General features: G+C 39.5%; 1 long non-coding RNA gene across 1 annotated transcript; it reads right to left on the bottom strand.

Moving 5' to 3' along the window:
• Positions 1 to 210: 210 nt before the first annotated feature.
• On the bottom strand, positions 211 to 1799 carry LOC116719634 (uncharacterized). Its single transcript, XR_004339235.1, has 2 exons — positions 806 to 1799; positions 211 to 761 (listed from the first exon to the last, which is right to left on the bottom strand). It is a non-coding gene; the product is annotated as an uncharacterized LOC116719634 (long non-coding RNA).
• Between the last annotated feature and the right edge of the window lie 3944 nt (positions 1800 to 5743).

Genomic DNA, 5743 nt, shown 5'->3' with positions numbered 1-5743 from the left:
ATAAACAATTGTATTGTTCAAAGAAGCAACATTAACAGGAAAAGTAGTGGTGTCGTTATTTCATCAGATTTTAGATTTCTGGCCTCAGCCTGAGCCGAATTGGTTGGGCCAGAATTATTTGCTTGATGGTTGGGTCGACCTCAGACTTCTGCTGCACTTTTAATAAACCTAACGAGAATATACACCGGACAAAAATATAAACACCCCATGTCAAATATAAGAGTTTTATTAACATTTGGGTTACGCAATATATAGAAAAACTCAATATATTTTGACTAATTACTGATCTTCATATTGGCATCAATGACATCATGGTTTGGCCATTTGTAACGGATTGACAGTCCTTTGAACATGATAGGGGTCAGGTTGAGGAATTTGCAGAGCATGCATGTTGGCTTCTCGTAGGCGGTTACGGACAATCTGAGGTGTCTGTTGTGCAGACCAATTGTCTCATCAGCTGTGTATGCCGCAGATGGACGAGCTGGATGAGGCGATCTTGTGCTGGAGTGGCCGACGAGGATGAGGTCAATTTGCAGTAGTGTCAGTCTGTTGGAAACAAACTCTGAAAAGGCCCATGGTCCGATAATGGAGATTGAGCCGTGCAGCTACTGCTCTAGTGGACATCTCTGCATCCAACATGCCAATGGCACGCTCCTGCATAACTTGCGACATCCGAGGCATTATGACTTGTGACAAAATTTGACATTTTGGGGTGGCCTTTTGTTGTCCAAGAATTGTCCAGTTGTTGCTTGTTTTGTCTGCTCACCCACTGGACATGCCCCACCCATGCACTGAGTAAAAAAACAACTCATGAGTAATGCTCACTGACAGCAAGTTGCATAAAAAATTATACACAAATCAAGAGCAATTTTACTTTAGTACAATAAAATGTCAGCAACTGCTCATTTACAGTTAAGTACACGTGGCAACAATATTTGACATGGGGTGTTTCTATTTTTGTACAGTGCACTATATAAAGTTGTTAAAAAACTTATTATAGTGTAAATAGAGAAGTAGAAGTGGTAGTTGCTATCAGACTATATGCCTGCAGAGTAAGAATAAGTCCACAGCTCAAATAAGTATAAACAGCTAAACGTTGACCATCGCATCCAGCCATATCTGTGCACATGAACAGACACACAAATAGATAACTTGCAGAAATAGATATACAGCAATCATCTTTTACCTGCAACATCTTATGTGTCAACTTTAGCATGCGGTAAGCATCCATCACTACAGAAATGTTCCCCCCAGTCACTGAATGTGGGAAACTGGCTTAGAAGTTGGTTGCACACGCTGATGTTAGAGGCATACCCATCCATTGTTAAACATGCCACCCGAATTCCTCGTGTGTGCAGCTCCTCCAAAAGCACGACTGAGAAGGACCCTCTGTGTTTCTGGTGACAGAGACTTTGTCGGGTAGTATGCAATCTTCTGCTCTTTTGGTGTAACCAAATGAGAAGGACGACCTCTCCAAGATGTCCGCTGTATTCCCTGCGCCCGAGTAGCCATTGTGGGCTGTACTCATTATTATGTCTATGGTTACAACAAGTGACAAGATGGAGGTGAAAGACATTAAACAAACGCTAAGAACAGGAGAAGGTACATTGCTTGCTTAAGTGGTGGTCTAAAAACTAAAGCTCGTAATAAAATTGTAATTTAAAAAAATATGTTGGGTTGGTTTACTTAACGCTAATCAGTCGGGTCAGATCAGGCTCAACCACAATGGGTCTGATCTAAACTCTAATCAGATTTAAGCCGGGCCTCGTGAACAACCTGTATATTCAAGCACATTTCTAGCTGCCTTAATTGAATCTTTCAGTTGAGCTCCTGAGCCAACCGTAGTTTTTGCTACAAAACAAGCAAACTATTGTATTGCATACATCATCAAGGCAATCCTTCTCTACATCCAAACAAAACAACTACAACTACAGAAGAAGAAGTGTCCATTACTAAATAAGTAAATAAATCAGAATTACTAAATAAATATATCTTGAAATAAATAAAAATTAAATCCTAAGGGGGGGGGGATAAACATTTTATTTAGGAACATTTCACTGTCTTTGGAACATGTATTTATTTAATAGAACATTTACTAATGATTTTTTTTAGCAACAATTTATTTAATTTTGAATTTAGAGGCTGTCCATACGTACAAAGAAAAGAAAATATAATAAACTGTTTTAAGAACAGCAAACTAAAAGAAGGGGGGAAGAAGAAGTCGAACATCTAATCTAAAGGAAAATATAGGCTGGAGCTGGTAGGGTGATAAACAACCAGGGATGAAGCAACAGCGCCTGAGATAATGGAGGCCGCACTAAAGTGATGATCAACATCAACTACAAGTCTTGTTAATGGTCATGCTGTGTGCGGTGTATGTGCCATTTAATGAGTGTGCAGAACCAGAGCAATATTACAGTATATGTCCAAATGATGCTCAGATATATGCATGAATCATAGTATTTGTCTGTTACTGCCCAGTTCTGTGCTGCACTGCTGCCTTTCGTATTCTTTTTGTACACAAGTGGACTCACACATGAACACACACACAAACACACATGCACAAATACCATACCAACTTTATTTATGAAGCACTTTATACACCGACAGGGCCAAAGTGCTATACACAATCATAAAATACAATGCAATTATAAAATAGAAAAGATCGAATATAAAATACTTATTAATATACAGACACAATAAAACAAAGTGAAACCTCTCAGATTGTGCCAAAAGCCAAAGCCAAAAAGATGGGTCTTAAGAAGGGACTTAAAAGCAGCGAGTGAAGAGGCCTGCTTATGCCCAAAGGAAGATCATTGCATAGCTTGGGAGCTGCCGCAGAAAAAGCGCGGCCCCCTCTGAGCTGCACTTTGTCTTTGGCACCTTCAGGAGCAGCTGATCAGCCGACCTGAGGGAACGGGACGGTGTGTAAGAATGTAACAGCTCAGTTAGAGGGGCAAGGCCATTAAGAGCTTTAAAAACAAATAAAAGGATTTTAAAATGAATCCTAAAATGTACTGGCAACCAGTGTAAGGAAGCTAAAATAGGGGAAATATGGTCACATTTTTGTGTACCTGTTAAAAGACGTGCAGCAGCATTTTGTACCCTATAGACAGATAAAGTGTAACTTGCCTCGCTAGATAAAGAATGTTATTACCTGCTACATATTTTAGCCTCTCATAATCTAGATCACATCACCCCAATATTAAAGTCCATCCACTGGCTTCCTGTATCTTGGGAAATAGACTTTACAATGTTGTTGGATTCAGTTTATGAATCACTGAATGGATTAGCACTGTATTCTATAAAAACCAGTTGTTGTTGTTGTATAAACCTTCCAGGCCACTCAGGTCTTCTGGTCCAAGTCTACCAGAACCAAGAATATGGAAAAGCAGCATTCAATTTTTATTATAAAGATGAGTTGGAAGAATTGTCTATTTTTCTTTGTAGACATTTTGCTACTAGAATGAAAGGAGCAAACTTACCTGGATTCTACATTCTTTAGCCACATTCATTTGGCTTCTTCGTCTTCTGGTAGCCAATGGAAACTGAACCTAAAATCACAGGAAAGATCCTGTTTCACTTTGAGTGCATGTTTTACACACACTTTTACAAGCCACAAGTTAAGGTTTGTCGGGTTATAGGTGTAGTCACAAACGGCAGAAGCTGCAGTTTTTCAAGGAGACATATGAAGCCTTGGCATAAATTCAAACTGGAAGACTCTCTAGCCCCACCTGCATCATCCAATCGGCGCATCTCGCTCATCGTCGTCGACCTATCAACGCCGGACCAAGCCACGTCACGGCTAATCACCGACCAAGCCCCAGTTGATAAGGACCTCCATCCATGGCATCTTCCGCTTTCCAGCTGCGCTCAACCCACCTCCGCTCCTTCTCCACCTCCACTCTCCTGGCTCTTCAGGCACCCATCCTTCTCCGACCTCCACCACCAGTGTCGGGCCCCGGGGGATGACATTCCTAATCAGCATCAGGAATGCTCATCCGGGCTTATTGCAACTCGATGCTCGATGTCCTCGGCCGGTGCCCGAATACCAGACAACTTTAATTCACGCATGTCAATAAACATTTTTAATCGCTGTCTTTCTCCGTCTGAGTGTCTCCAGATTGAAATGTGATTATGACAAAGTACAAGAAGAAAAAATTTTGCTAAATTGCAAACCTGGCCTCAGCTTGCTACTTTTGATAAACTATCCATTTATGTTTGGGGATGGCATGTTCCTTTTTCAATATTACAGTCCAGATCTCAACCCAAAAAAACACTTTTGGGAGAAATTAGAGAGGAGAAAGCGAGTCGAGACTTTTTGTGCAATGTAACAAAAAGTCTTGTCAAGGAAACTTCGAAGTTCCCTTGACACGTGTTTGATCTGACTATTACGTTTCTGGAAAAAACACAGTCCTATACCACATAGAAATCATTCTCAGAAAAACTAAAGCTGTTGTTGCTACACATAGTGAACTGGAATCATATTAAACCAATATGGCCTCATACTTTTGTACATTTATTAGAGTATATTCATTGCCTAACAATTTTCCTGATGTTGATGCCTGTTTATATGAAATTTCTCTTTTTCCCTCTCAACAAACTCATTTTGTTCAAGCATTCCTTCACCCATTTTCTTCTGTTTAAAAGGTTTAATGACTTTTTACAAGATTTTAAAGGGTGTCATTTATATCCTTTTTCACTCTCCTAATGGGAATGGCATTTATTAGCTGATTTGCTAAATTAAAGAAAAGACAGGATACGCGTGAAAGGCTCAGAAATAGACAGAAAAAAAAAACCTATAAGGAAATACCTTACCCGAAATGAATCGTTTTTAAAATGGACTGTGATCAATTCATAAAATTATTCTCACATTTCTACAATTAAGTTTTATGCTTCACAGCACTTAAGAGCTATCGAGCACAATTTTAATATCTTGCTAGAATTTTCATATAAATTATAAAGCAATTTGCATGAAATATGATTTGAATACATTTAGTGTCCTGTCAAGAATAAAGGAAGGGAATTTTTTTTTTTTTAGCTTTGAATGTTCTTTGATCCTTGATCAATTCATTTCAAATGCATTACATTTCCTCTGACAAGTATTCACTAAATTGATAATTTTCTGAATTTCTCATGCAGTGAGGGCTCTGATTTGATGTTGGCCTTTTAAAAGTTTTATATCTACATTATGCTAGCTCAAAGGTTTCCTTGACACTCGCTTGAAGTTTGGAACGTTATGAACTTGAACAAACTACTGGAGAAGCAGAGGGTGGAATTAAGTTGTCTGAGACAAAATTCGCCCTGGTAAGTCTGCAACAATCGATCCTGTCAGCCATCAAGGTTAGTGAGACATTTCCTTTCAAGTTCGCTCTTCCAAGATGTCCTTGTAATTCAGGCTTCTTGTGACACCTTCTGTATCAGGGATCCAACAAAGAAGCAGTTTGTGCATCAGCCCGTATGTCTGTAATACATCATATCCAGGCTGACCAGACTTCATGCTGCTGAGATTTAAGCATTTGGTTTTTTTCCGCATTGAATTTAAGGGCAACCTGAAGTTCAAAGGACCATTAAACTCTATTGCCTAATTGATTCTTCGTGTTGTTTGTTCTCAGGAACGATCTGGCTCTCTGTCTTGTTTGACTCGTGTTGCTTCTCCAATCCTGTGATCAAGTGCAGAGGAAGTAGTTCTGTAACTGTGCCGCAAATGTTTCGGCCAAAGGTCCAGGGAATTTCGATGTTT

The sequence above is a fragment of the Xiphophorus hellerii genome, chromosome 5 (assembly GCF_003331165.1).
Source record: "Xiphophorus hellerii strain 12219 chromosome 5, Xiphophorus_hellerii-4.1, whole genome shotgun sequence".
Classification (NCBI taxonomy): domain Eukaryota; kingdom Metazoa; phylum Chordata; class Actinopteri; order Cyprinodontiformes; family Poeciliidae; genus Xiphophorus; species Xiphophorus hellerii.
This window is presented reverse-complemented; position numbering and strand designations above follow the sequence as displayed.